Genomic DNA, 16,018 nt, shown 5'->3' with positions numbered 1-16,018 from the left:
TTTAAGATTGCTTGGCCTTCGTTTCTTTTATTCGACGCATTGATTTAAATAGAGTTGGTCTGTGCATTTGCATTTTACATAATGTTCTGTGTTCAGTATTTATCTATATGGGGCTTATACATGGATGTAGAAGAGCTTAGCAGCACTAAAATCATGAATTTTAATGTATTCTCTAAAATGTACACTCAAGTTTGCATACTCTAAACTATATATCGAAAAAGTATACTTCAGGATGTATGCTTTAATCCGTATACTACATTATGTATACTCAAAAACGTATACTTTTAGAAGTACACACAAAACTTTGTACTAAAACAAAATTATGTCATTTCTAGTTCACAATCTAATATACTTTAGTCTCCATATTGACGGTCTTCCTACAACCAAGCTTGTAATAATATAGAATTGAGGACACAAATCCCTCTAAGCATAAATCCCAGACTATCACAACAATACTAGTTTACAGTTGAATAATGTTCAAAAAAACATATTGCGTCAATGACTTTAATATCATAGAAAATAGCAATTTCAAGAATGTTTGAAGCAACCTTCATTGTTTATGAAAAGTCGATAAAGTTCATTCTGCATTTAAAAAAAATTATACAGCAAAAAGGCACTACCAAGCTCATTGCTTATCTATATTATTCCAACTTTATTCCTTTTTTGCATAACCTTGAAAAATTCTCAAGAATTTAATAAATGAACATGTCCAAATACGAAGCATTCCATCCATTGTATGACATTAACATTTGATTCAATTCATTTAGAATTCCTAAACATAATGAATTTGACATTTCCCCAATGTTAATATATCCCAATAATTTATTATCATTAGAACCTGTTTGAGTTTTAGTTTTTATTTGTACCGGGACATAAAAGAAATTCTTTGACTACTTTTAGTGATAAGCTTGACGAGCATTAGGGAAGTAAAAGATGTTGAAATCGTTAGACACAAAAACGCTTGAGGAAAAATTACATGCAATTATATTGATATGTCATAACCATTTGTCTACACCGAAGAATATACAAAAGTGTACATTTGCTGTTTTTTTTCGTTCGTAAAATTTTTTTATATTTTTTGGGGTCGATTGTTGATGATGTTTGTGTGGTTTATGCAATAATGTAATTAGTTGAATAGATTTCTTGCTTACTAAGTTAAAAATGCTCCATTTTTCACTTAGAATTTAATTAAAATCAAATTTTGTTCGATTTTGAAAATTCTTGTGCAATTTATTGCTTTAATTCTTTACTGGATCTTAGAATTTAACCACTGCTTTAGTTACCTGCCTTAGATTTACTTCTTTAAAGCTTTTTTAGCTGTTAATTTAATTAAAATCACTTAAAATTACTAAAAAATGCTTTCTCTTGGAAAACTGTACGGATTAAAACTATCCGATCAACATGAAGTTGACTTCAAGTTTCGATAAACTTAACGAAATATAATTTGAATTCACAATGACCGGTATTCATAATTATTCAGTATTTGAATAAGCAATTCATTTCATAAAGCAATTAAAAACCTATTAGACACAACATTCATCACATAATAGACATCTATTGTTACATAATAAGTGAACGACCCCACAACGAGAAGTCAGTAAGACTTGTTTTCCATTCACTACGTCTACGGTTAAAGACGGTAAAGATATTTGAGTTAAAACGCAATTTCTTCTTTTTTTCTTCAACATTTTTCTGTGTGTAACTATAAACACACAGCGTAACACGACAAGATACAACAAGTTTGTATTGAAAAAAGAAAAGATGTAAATAAATAACAAAAAAAAATTGTTTGAAATAGAAATAAACTTTAAAAACAAGGATGCCTCGGATAATAGTCATTCCATAATAGAGCCTTAAAATGCTTTTAAAAATAATTTTTCAAATTTATTGTTATGCCAAAATGGAACAGAAAGAGTATAAACTACAATTTGTACAGCAGTTGGAAAATTCACAACAACAAAAAAAAAAGTCGGAAATAGCAAATCATTATCAATGGAGTTCATAATGCGATGCAATCACCCACATAAAACTGTTCCATAAATTTCTGATTCTCTTCGAAAAACGAGAAAAAAAAATTATGTATAAAGCATTTCACATTATTCCAACCTTCGCAACATCCCTCTTTCTTTCTTTATATGTTTATATGGATGAAATGTTCAAATATGTGTATAGAGCGTAGATATGCTTGAACATAGAACAGAACAAAAAAAAATAAAAGCGAAATAGAGAGAGAGGAATAGGGAGATAGATGTGTTATGAAGCAACAACGAAAATAAAACGGGATGTTTGAAAGTTTTTCCGGATGTTAGTGTCTAGTGCGCATATTTTGGGATCTAATTCCAATTCAATGTGAGATAATATGGAATTCGGAAGTATTGATGCTTATTTAGAAATATTGTGCAAAGTCTACAACATATATTGTTGCTGAAAATTGAGTTTTAGAATTTCGCATCAATTTTTTGCATCAAATGATGCAGAATATGAATTTAAGATGCAAGAACATAATCTACGAATTTGAAAATTGGATGCAAAATTCGATGAAACTAAAAAGATGCTAGAAATTTTTGAATCAGAAAAGATGCGAAATATTTAAAACAAATAACTGACACAAAAGATTTTGAAGCAAAACTCTGAAATAGTTTTGCATCTCTTGCTATCATTATTCTAAATTGATGCGAAGCATTCATACAAATCGTAATGTTCAAACCTAATTCAATTGAAATCTACTTAAGCATCTAAAAATATAAAAAGAATTTCACTCTCAATAATAAATAAATCATCAATAAGCACTTAAACTCATCAAAATAGTCAAAATGAAAAATATTTCAAAGCCAGAAACTCGAGAATTTGCTACAAAAACAACGCATTTTATATACGCAGAAGGAAATTTTTTTCCTTTCCTAACAGGGAAACGTGCGAGAGTGAATGAGAGCGAGTCAAATGTGTATAGAATGATTTTACTGCGTTTTATATACAATAAAAAATTTCCTAGCAGTCACTTTTACATGACTATAGTTCTGAGTCACGAGGAAAATGAAATGCCGAAATATTTACGAAAATATGAAAATTCATGTCATAGATTAATTCATTAATTCATCCAATACGAAATAAAGTGTTTATTAAATCTGTTAAAGTGATGATGATGATGAATAAAAAAAAGAAGGAAAAAGTCATGCAACCACGTAGATATTTCGCACACAGAAAACTTGGCAACATCGCTAAACCACTTCGTATTTACTCTGTTGTATTCATCATGCTCATTTAAAATTCTTGTTCGACTACTCTTTTATGTGAATCCTTTTGTGAATAAATTTTTATATTCCCTATAATTTTCATTTTCATCTGATGCTATTTTGAATATAGATTGAAAGTTATTTTCAAAACTAATACATGATCGAGGTATGAAGAGATTTTCATTCACTGAAATTGAAATTAAACTTTTTTTTTCTCTCTCACTTTTTCTTGTTTTTCTTCATGCTCATATTAAGCTAAAATATCACACAGAAGAAATTTGAACTCTTAGGCAGCAAGAAATTGATTTTTTTTTTCCTTTCATTTCTTTTGACATAGTGCGGCTTCTTATTTGATTTTTATGAATTTTACATGTCAAATTGAACCCTATTTTGGTGGGATTGTGAAGCAGTGATGGGTGTACAATCATTGGATTTTGGATTTCTGTTATTTAGAGCTTTAGTGGGCAATCTGTAGTTTAGTGTTTAGTGGATCAAAAATCACAATTGATCTGTATGACCAGCTACAGTAGCGGAAAAAAAGATAGGGACACCATAAAAAATTTTAACTTTTGATGATTTTTGTTACTTTTATCAACTAATCTTGACTAAATTTAGTGTTGGTTTATGTAGTTAAGTGTATTTGATGATTTTATGTCCAAAAAACCATAATTATTGGAACTTAACATAATTAATTTTTCACTTAATTTTTTAAGGCTACGACAAAATGATAGGGACAATGAATTAAAAATTATTTTCTCGGTTCTCTTTCCAAGTAGAAGCTTAACTATTTTTGGATATGAATCTATACTAGTTTAAGAGTATTTTAAGGTATGGATAGTAAACATTCATTACTTCCTCCAAGAAAAATTTGGCTTCGAAAGTTTGTAGGTTAAAATAGGGTTGATTCCTTGAAAACTCATAATAGGTTCTCTTATCCTATAATCTAATAATTGATAATAATAGTGCATGAAAAGACCTTTCAAATGATATACAACATTAAATACTTTATTTAAAGATAGGTTGATATTAAATAAGAAATTCAATATTTCCCTATCAATTTTTCAGGTATGGCACTACTTATCAGCTGCTGGTTCCTTCCTCTCTAATGGATCTAAGTTTATTGCACCTAATTTGTATTCTACAAGTCATTGCAAACATTTTGATATATAATTTATGTAGCATTAATCAATTTCCATCGGGAACTATTCAGATCCATTTGTGACAATCTTAAAACTTGCTTCAAACCACTAGTTTTCTATACAAAATGTTCATTTTATTCATCGGCCAAAGTTTCTAGACCTATAACTTTCCTACTAGCTATTTGAAAAACACAAATTATATATCAAAATGTTTGCAATGACTTGTAGAATACAAATTAGGTGCAATAAACTTAGATCCATTAGAGAGGAAGGAACCAGCAGCTGATAAGTAGTGCCATACCTGAAAAATTGATAGGGAAATATTGAATTTCTTATTTAATATCAACCTATCTTTAAATAAAGTATTTAATGTTATATATCATTTGAAAGGTCTTTTCATGCACTATTATTATCAATTATTAGATTATAGGATAAGAGAACCTATTATGAGTTTTCAAGGAATCAACCCTATTTTAACCTACAAACTTTCGAAGCCAAATTTTTCTTGGAGGAAGTAATGAATGTTTACTATCCATACCTTAAAATACTCTTAAACTAGTATAGATTCATATCCAAAAATAGTTAAGCTTCTACTTGGAAAGAGAACCGAGAAAATAATTTTTAATTCATTGTCCCTATCATTTTGTCGTAGCCTTAAAAAATTAAGTGAAAAATTAATTATGTTAAGTTCCAATAATTATGGTTTTTTGGACATAAAATCATCAAATACACTTAACTACATAAACCAACACTAAATTTAGTCAAGATTAGTTGATAAAAGTAACAAAAATCATCAAAAGTTAAAATTTTTTATGGTGTCCCTATCTTTTTGTCCGCTACTGTAAGTAGAGTACGCCTTACTTAAAATTCAAAGAAATTCCAGTTTACAAGCTAAAATAAATTTAGACTGCTAGAGCGAAGTCACCCCGAAGGTCTGATTCAACTCCAAAAACCCATCCCTGACTACATCCATGCCATATTCTCCCCATCTCATCACATAACCCTCATAAAAATTCATTTTAAATCCCTTCCAACTAAATGATAAACATCACAGTCAGACAACTCCACAATGACAATAAAGAGAATGAATCAGTCGTCTATTAAAGCATTCTCACCTCAAAAAAGAATTTATTATGCATGAAACGTTAGTCGACCGTTCTTAAAGCGAGATTTGAAGCTTCGTCGTCACTTAGTAACCTTTGCAGCACCTCTGCAGTCAATTTATAAAAATATATATAAATTCGATGTTTGAAAAATTGGCAATAATAATATACGAAATTGATCCTTCCGGAAGGGATCTCAATAAATTTTTTATCACGTTAGCGAAAGGAAAATCATGAAAAATCTGAGCCTTGACACTTTAAAAATAAATAACATGTGAATTAGTCATAGAGCGATGACTGTACTTGATTATTAATGACAGTAGAAATTAAATAATATATAGAAATAATATATCTCCCAGTGAGAATTGAATCTTTAATATATGCACGATGAATGCTTTATTTTTATTTATAAGATGCTATTAATAAAATATGAAATAAAGAAGAAACGAGAGAGATAAAGAGAGCAACAAATCAAACTTTAAATAAGTCGAACTTTTACGATTCATAATTGAGGCTTTAATATCCCGTGTACAGAATTTTGTCTGATTCTCTTCGTGACTGACTGTAAATTAGTTCATATGTATAAGCTAATTTGTCACGTTTTTGCAATTGACAAGTAGTATTAATTAGCTGAAAATGTTGATGAGAATTGACTTATTACAGCTGTGCAAAGAAAGTATAAATCAAGTCTGAATATCTTCTCAGGACTCTAGTTTAGTGGTGAGCAACCTTTTGTTTCCGGGGCACACCTCGACCAAAACCGCACAATTTATAGGGTTCGTGGAATTTCCAAAATATTTTGGCGGTACACTATGCGTCGCGGCACACAGGTTGTCCACCACTGCTCTAGATGGACAACCTCTTCAAGTTAGATTATTGCAACATCAGGAATCAAACCTTCGTCCTCAAAATACGAGAAAATTACAGATATCCAAGTCTAATTCATAATCACTCGACCACGGACACTTTCCTCACTCCCTGGCAAATCCACATCTACATCCAACATTCCACTTCACTGCAGCAACACAGTTACATAGTAATTACAATAAATAGAGTTGCAAATAAGTCTAAGAAAGTATCTAGTCAGTCTTAATGACATACATTTACACTTCGTTTTCAAAAACTCGTGACTTTAAGTATCCAAACATTCCTATACGTAATTCCCCAGGCTCATTTTCATAGGCAACAAAAAATAAACCCAAAGGTATGGATATGAATTCCCAAGAAAAGAAGAAGAACAAGTCGATAAAGGAGTAATCAATCATCATTCAATATCTATGAAAATTGAAACGATTTTTTGAGGAACTGGAATTTCCAAATGGCGTTAAAAGGAAATATTCAACTTTATTATTTATTAAAGCTTGTTGCTATGAAAAGTTTTATTGACACATTTTTTTTTTATATTATTTTATTTTCAAGAAACTTTGATTGTTTTCAAATATTGATGAGCTATAAAAATATATTAAGCTTGTCATGGATAAAAGTTTGACTTCTTTATCTAACCCGAATGGCAAATCTGAGTTTTTGATGACAAAATGGACAGAGTTGTTATGATACCGACAGCGCATTTTCACGTAATTTTGAGATTTTGTGTCGATTCGGTGATGGAACGTAGCCTTAGCGACTATTTTGTGCGACTTGTATATCCAAGGGAATGAATCAGAGTTCTTATCAGACTATCGACATGTGAGTTTGGATAATTCGAACTTAATTTCGAAATTGCTTCGAACTTAATTTCGAAATTGCACGAAAGTTAAGTTCGAAATTGCTTGGAAGTTACTTTCGAAATTTGAAATTGCTTCGAAGCTAATTTCGAAATTGCTTTAAACATAATTCCGAAATTGCTCGAAAGTTAAGTTCGAAATTTTTTCGAAACTGCTTCGAAGTTAATTTCGAATTTTTCGAAAATGCCAATCGCTTCAGATATGGCTATTGTCCAGTTTCTATATTGTGTAACAGAAAAACCCTAAAAGCACATGGCAAGAATAAGTCGAGAAACAGTGTCAAAGTCAATCAACATACATAAATATCATCATGTAAATTATTCAAATAAATAAATCCAAAAAGGTATAAACTCATATTAAAGAGGTTAAAAAGATCAAAATTCACACTCCTTCTACCTAATAGACGATAATCAGTAAAGAATAATTTAATCTTTTCGAGATAAATCCCAGATTGTTCCCAGAAGAGAGAAAATTAGCATAAAGCCTTCCATAAATATCAAAACCTTCCCCATAATATAAATATAAGAATCCAATATTTATCCATAAATAATCTGAGATCAAAATCTCTTTGCTACTTATCATAATAATTCGTTGAACATCTTCAAGGGCAAACTCATGTACATAATTCTAAGACATCCTAAATTTCAAGTTCACATCTCCCACTCGTGTAAATAAAAAATGATAAGCATACCCCATTCCAATTCCTCATAATATATTATTAAACATTCATGAGCATTTCCACAAGAACCATTGAGAGGGAAAAAAATGAGAATTAAAGCAAATTAGACTGAAATCATCACATGGAAGCTATGTTTAAAACATTTTAATTCAACATTAATACCATCTACATACATGCATAAAACTGTACATAAAATAAAAAGCGTTTATTTATTTTCGGTTGACAACGTCGCAATAGGGAAACAGTGAAAAGAAAAGTTTTAATTATTTGGAAAATGCGAGGAAAGCTGAAAATAAAGGAGTTCTGATAAATGATGTCTGACTAATTTCGCGAATTTCTATTTCTGTGGAATTTTTGGGAATTCGAAAGGCAATGAATTTCGAAAATAGAATTAGTCTTCTATGTAATGGATTAAACGATTGGTACTTCGTGGGAATCGAACATACATACTTACAAAAGAGTGAATCTGATGTCAAACTCTCGACCGTAGGCATATTGACAGATTAGTCTGCAGATTTAATATATTTTTCAAAAGTTTATCATTTGCATGTTCGAAAAGTTTAGTTGAAGTTTTCGAATTTTCGAAATTAGAGTTTTAAATTTCGAACAAATTAGCTATTTTTTACCAGACTACTGTCATTTCATATAGGGCAATATCGAAAAAAATATCGAAAATTTCGAAATTAATTTCGAAAATTTCAAAATTAAAATCTAAAATTGACTTAAAGTTTTGAATTTTATCTGACCGTTAACGTAATTGGCAGAGATTAGATAGACATCATCGCTAAATCACCACCACCATCAAGCTTAATTATAAATGACGTTTGTTGTGAGCCAATTTTTCAGAACCAACAGCGTTTGATAAACTGTCAAAAATTATTAGTTTGGATAAAACTTTTCACTTTAATGATTGAAAAATTTTCTGTCAGAAAATTATTTCATGAATGAATATTTAATGCACATGTGTTACCCATTTCCACCGTACGTACACAAAAAAAAGAAAGAATCCTCTACTTTATGCCGAAGATTATGTTGTTTGAACACAACATCGTTTCGTTTCATTATCGTTATGTGACATTTTGCAGAATTTTTCTTTCTTTTTTTTATTCACAGTGAGATAAACATGAATGGGAAGGAAGGCGAATGGTTTTTCGGAGAAAACAGATTCTGCTAAGTTTTTCAGTTAAATAGACTGTAAATTTCAATTACTGTTGCCTTGTTGAGGATGAATACCCTCTTCAAATGAGCTACTCGTTGTTGTTGTTGCTTTTAAAGTACTCATGATGTGCTACATTCTTTTTTTAATCAATGATACCTTTTTATTTGATTTTTTTAAAGATATTGATTTTTTTTAATGGATATGTGAGTGGAGGTTGAGTGTCTAGATGGGTCAAGTGCTCAATGGTCGTTCCTAGAATTCAGAATTTGATCTTCTACTCCATGACACACTAGTATGCCGTCAAAAATTATAGTTTTCCAAACCTAACCTCAAAGTTAGTCGTTGACAACCCTGAATATCTACTAGCCAGCCTTGACATTCCATGTACATCAGGTAAATAAGATACTGTGATCTGACACGTGTCCTTTTCCATTCTGACAATTTTTCAATTCTATAAATACGAAAAATTTCTTTTCTTGGAAGTGATTGCTTAAGGGTATAATACAACAGCCTACACTGTCGATCAAGTTTATGGATGAACACTTTGTTTCCGAGTCAGTGATCTTAGGGATTGAATTCTAGGAATATTATTTAAATGATTTTAAAGTTTTGGGTCGTGAAATGCATTCGGATATTAAATTAATGAGGTAGCTTATTATGGAAGGTAAAGGCGGCTTATGGCTTCTAACTGGAATCTCTCCCGCAGACATTTAAGAGGATTATGCAAGACAGTCTTAGTATCACTTAGCAACCTAGACTTAAAGTAGGATGTATCCATTTACTTTGTTGCACTATAAATACAGGAGAAATTTTGCACTCGTGACTTTCTTTATATCATATCCAGTCAGACGAACAGATAAATCATATAAAAGGCACACCTGTCCTTGGAGAAAAATATAGCACAGTCAACAAAAATGTCATCTTTAGCATTTTGTCATTCAACCTGCTTAGTCACAAATAATTTTAAAAGAAACTCTCTCCGTCGTCAAATATTGGGTTGGTGACTTAATTCTTGGACACTTTCAGGTGAGATTTTGAAACTTTAATATCTTTGCATTCGAAACAGATTTCGGAATGAAACAAAAAGCAGTTTATAGATCAAAATAGAAATATGTTTTCTAATGAGTTTAAATTTTCCATATGTCAAAGGAAAACTTTGTGGAAATTCGGGAAATCAAACTAAAGTCTAAAAAGATACGTCGATTTGGTTCAAACTCGCTTTTCTCTACATTTTTCCACTAAGTAATACTGAACCTTTATCTTAAAATTTAGTACTTACATTGAACTTAAAAGTTCCGTAACTTTTAAAATTTTTCCTTGGAAAACTATCATGTGACGTAATTTTGAATTTTCCTTGTTCAACATATGGAAAAAATGGAAAATCTCAATTTTCTCTTAAACTAACTATTCAATTGAAAAACTAACTATGCAGTTTTATGCAGCATAATTGTAAGTAAATTTTGGCATATAAAGTTTTTGAAAACACGATACTTTTTCCGGACCCTCCGTATAGGCCCCGAGGGCAAGTTCAAATTAGGGAACTCTTTATAAGCCAAAATTTACTTAAAGTTATGCTGCATAAAACTGCATATCCAGTTTTTCAATTGAATAGTTAGTTTAAGAGAAAATTGAGATTTTCCATTTTTTCCAAATGTTGAACAAGGAAAATTCAAAATTACGTCACATGATAGTTTTCCAAGGAAAAATTTTAAAAGTTACGGAACTTTTAAGTTCAATGTAAGTACTAAATTTTAAGATAAAGATTCTGTATTACTTAGTGGAAAAATGTAGAGAAAAGCGAGTTTGAACAAAATCGACGTATCTTTTTTGACTTTAGTTTGATTTCCCGAATTTCCACAAAGTTTTCCTTTGACATATGGAAAATTTAAACTCATTAGAAAACATATTTCTATTTTGATCTATAAACTGCTTTTTGTTTCATTCCGAAATCTGTTTCCAATGCAAAGATATTAAAGTTTCAAAATCTCACCTGAAAGTGTCCAAGAATTAGATCACCAACCCAATATATATGAAGCTACATTTTATTTATCATCAAGGATGATTTCAAGGTCAGCTTTGTTTACATCTGTATCGGGTTTGAAGATGTGATTTTGAACGACATCGAAGACATTGGTTAAATTTAGAGGCATTAAATTTCATCTTTTTCGGCATTAAATTTGATCTTTTATACAGATTAAATTTAAGAAAATCAAACATGAAAGAAGAACAAGCACATAAAATTAAAATGTAGCAAGAATGAGAGAATCATCAAATTATTACAGAATGAGAATTAATGGAGTTGAGAAGTTCGTCTCTCCAGGGTTGTGAATTGGGATATTTGTAACTTATGCTGACTAAATCCTGAGAATATATCAGAGTTGGCAGAACTCCAATGTGGACTTTTTGGACTTTTTGAATTCGGACTCCAAAGTCCTGCCAACTCTGGAATATACAATTAGTAGTCCCGTTATAGAATGACAAAGGACAGCACTCGGAGTCGAATCCGAGCCAAAATTCTCGCAAAAGAACTCAGATCGTATCACATCTAGAGCTCGAAATCGATTCGAATTTTGTAGGGAACCGATTCAGCTTTCCAAGTCGATTCAGCTTGAGGCGTCTTTTCCATACAAAATCCGAGTCGACTTCGAGCTCTGGTCACACGTGAGTAATGTGTCGTGCAGCATTACATTCGGTGCACTAGCATCGAATCCACACACGAATCTGACCAATGCTTCAAAACTGATCAAACACCCTTGATAATTTTGAATCTTTTTCTTTGACATTTAGTCAGTTCCATACCTTTAATTTTGGATCTAACCCAAACAAATCCCTAACTAGCAAGAGCAATCTCATATGGTACCGTAATGCGATTCCGATACTATGAAAGGATGCTCTTTGTATGTTAGGAAATCCCAAGATACCATCCCTGCATTACATCTCACCAGAAGGCACACACAACGTCTAAGACAAGAATAATAACAATAAAAATTAATAAATGAACATTTTCATAAATTGTTCTGTATGACATTTATACCATACATATATCGTCACCATATTGTTTATATAGCAGGCTAAATACAAATATTTTTTTTCATAATTTACACTCATCTGACGACAAGTATTTATGCAGTTGTTATAGAAAATTTAAATAAGTTGATATCACGCGAGAGGAGAAAGAAGCTTGATTACTTTTATTTTTCATTGGAAATGAAAAGGAAGAAAACATGAACAAGGCAAAGAGATTGATTTACCCGACGCTAGAAGCTTATATTTTTTATTACAAACAAGTGACATCCAATTAAGATTTCCGAATTTGGCCAATAGGCGAAGGAGAAAGAGAGAATGGGGACGATTTGTCAGTGACGTAGAATATTTAGTTTTGAGGTGATTGATCTCTGATGACTAGCTTTGTATGCAATAATATACGCATTGTCTTTTGTTCATAATGGCCTATCTACAACCTTCTTGTGGTTAGTTTTGTTTATCTGGTTTGAACTGGAACTAATGAGGATGACTTTCTGGCATGTGTTAGTTCAAGGTTAGGTTACGTGACGCATGGAGTATTGCTAGGTGAAGCTCACCCAGAAGGCACTCTCTGCGCTGATCAGTGGTTGTATTAGATGAGATCGGAGTATTCATACCTGTTTGGTATTAGATGAAATCCGGGTAGACATGCCTGCTTGGTATATGATGAGATCCGAGTAGTCATACCTGCTTGGTATTAGATAAATCCCGGGTATTCATGGCGGTCCGTTCATTTAAAATTGAACGGACAAGATTTAATACCCTGAAAATTGCCATTGCAAGCATAAATTCTCAGTATCCAAATGTCAACAGATATCCGTAAATAGAATGTCTTATATGATGACGTGGGTTCGATTCCCAATCTATTGCTTAAAACATATGTATGACGATATGACATTAAGCACGTAATTTGCAAAACGACCTCAGAAGTAAAAGTAGCGTCGGAATGTATTGTTGTTTACATGAAAAAAATTTACAAAAATATATATAAAAAATATAAAAATAGGCGAAGAAACTGAGCCGAAAAGAATGCGTTTCGTTACTTTTAAATAAGCATCAATGGCACGTGAAAATTATCACATAGCTACTCGAAAAAGTATAAACACTAAAAAATATATATAAATGAGACAATAACAACAAGTTTTTTAAATGTATGCTGTATATATTTTTTTTCATGTCCATACATACATATCGCTAAAATTTTTCAATTTTATATGCTTTATTTCTCTTCTTCCTCTCTCGATTTTATGCGCAGTTTCTACTGTTTTTGAGCTATTGTTAATCACACTTTGTTCATGTTTTTACATTCACATCGTAAACACAAAGACACTTCAAAAATTCGTTATGAAATTTACACATCGATGATGGAATCATTTCTCAATCTGTAACTGGATTTTCCATTACAGTCTAAATGATGACGATGTTATTACAATAAAGAACCTGAACTATAAATCATCATGAACAATCAACAATTGATAAGAAAAGAGGGAAAAATGCATGTATAGCTATTTTCGGACGAGAATTGTGAACAATAAGAGTTCAGTCTGTATTTTTTTGGGGGGACAGTTGTTTGTTGAAGACATAATTGAAATTTGATAGATGAAATGGAAGTGGTGAAAGGTGTTACGGATGGTTCTTGTTCTTTTGATGCTGTTAGGGATGAATTTTAGTGATAATTTAGCTTCAAGTATCAAAAATTTGAACTTTTTGAAATAAATTTTTAAGCTTTTTGGTCAAGTTTTGAGCTTTTTGAATAAATTTGTAGGTTTTTGAACGAAATTTGATCATTATGAACTTTTTTAACAAACTTTTGAATACAATTTGAGAGCTTTTTGAAAAAAAAGTTCAATTTTTTCAACAGTTTTGAGCTATTTGATCTAACTTTGAATTTTTTTTACAAAATGTTGAGCTTTTTGAATTAAAATTGAGCTTTTTGAACTGATTTCAAGATTTTTGAACAAAACTGTGAGCTTTTTTGACAAGTTTTGTAAAATAATTTTTGAGCTTTTTGAACAAAATTTGAACTTTTTGAACAAACTTTGAGCTTTTTGAACAAAATTTTGAGCTTTTCAAATAAGCTATTTGAACAAGTTTTAAGCTTTCATATCAAATTTTGAATGTTTTAACCAATGTTGAGCTTTTTGAACAAGGTTTAAGCTTTAAGATCAAATTTTTAATATAATTTGAACTATTTAAACCAATTTTGAGCTTTTAGTATTAAAAACTAAAATAAATATCAACTATCATTTAAAACTACACGTATCACTATCAATCTCAGCACATTCGTCTTAGTCGTTCACCTCATAAACTTGAAAAATCATCAAACTCAAACTTAAATAGATTAAATAAAAAAAAATACTCGTGATTCTAATTAAAAAGGCATGACGAAAAGAAATCTCTGGCGACGTCACATTGACTACATGAGGTGATTACTGATAAGTAAATGAACACATGCAGCACATAAAAAGTCCGAATCTAACTTTTTTTTGTCTCAACCAGTTTCCGTTGATATCAAAAACACAGGATACATGCTGTTTACATCCATTTTAATGGTCATTACCCTTATCAATTTTAAAAAATCGCCACAATCATCTCTGAATCATAACATCATCCTCACTTGTTCCTCTACGTGTTTACATTCAAACGAAAAAAAAAATAATACACACAATTGTGTAAGTAGCTCTAAGAGTCTCATTAATTTTTTAATATCATTAAGAAATGATAAGAAAGTGTTGGAAATAAAAAATATTTTTTGACATTTCCCTTTTTTATCATGTACAATAATTGTATGGATGATAAGAATGCATTAAGAAAAAAATTTCTAAAAATACATGAGACATGACTTTACAATTGAATTACTTCATATGTGTATTTAACAGAGTAAACAAACAGCACAAAAATTTTTAAAGTGTTATGAATATTTATCATTCAGGGACTTAAATGTTTTTAGCATGGCAAATATATATATATATATATACATATATATGGGGGTCGTTTAGCAGTGACGTGTATAAGAAAGTCTAGAGCCATGGTGGGCAACCTGTGTACCGTGACACACTAGTGTGGCACTAAAACTTGTTGAAAATGCCATGAACCGTATGATTTGTGCTGTTTCGGTCGAGGCTTATCACCAAGGTGTGCCGTGAATTAAAGGTTGCCCACCACTGATCTAGAGAATGTCCCGACACATTTTAGACGCAAGACTTCAATAACAGAACCAGAGTTTGTCCGTCTCAAATTCGAGTTTTTCGACATTAAATTGTCGAAAAATTCGAACATTTCGAAATCAACTTAATTCAAAATAAAAATGTACGTTACGAAAAAAAGTAACGGTCAAAAAAAATTGAATTTTGAACATTGAAAATCTTCAATTTCTCTCCATAAAGCATGACGTCACTAACAAATCGGTCCCCCTTTGTCTCATAAATACAATAAACGTTAAACACTACTCACCCAAATTAAAGCGGAATTGTTGCATTTGAAATTATTGTTGTTATTGCTTTAGCTTTCATCAACATCACATCGATAATTAGCAGCTTTGAGGGTCAGTTTATTGAACTTTTCAATTTCATTGAATCTTGTTTATTGCACTTTAAATTTAAATATTAGGATTTTTATTGATTTCACTTGAATTACTGATTGTGCTGTACATACTCTCTTATTTTTCATTTGCAGGATTTATCAATTTTGGATATTAAATTTCCACAGAATATGGCTCACGTACAATTTGATCTCATATCGGAATCAAATTTATTTATCGATAGATATTTATAGATAAAATCCTACAAAAGCACTCGATAGATGCAGATAAAGAAATTTTATCATTTTTTTCACATTTTAATTTCCAGTTTTCCACAGAATTAATAGAGAATTTTCCACTTTATGTTTTCTTTTTTAAACAAACAAAGTTGAAAACGATTGGAGTCAATTAATCGAAAAAAACCATTTGAATATTGA

The sequence above is a fragment of the Chironomus tepperi genome, unplaced genomic scaffold (assembly GCF_022539635.2).
Source record: "Chironomus tepperi strain 1889 unplaced genomic scaffold, CSIRO-AGI_Ctep_v1 contig_85, whole genome shotgun sequence".
Lineage (NCBI taxonomy): Eukaryota > Metazoa > Arthropoda > Insecta > Diptera > Chironomidae > Chironomus > Chironomus tepperi.
This window is presented reverse-complemented; position numbering follows the sequence as displayed.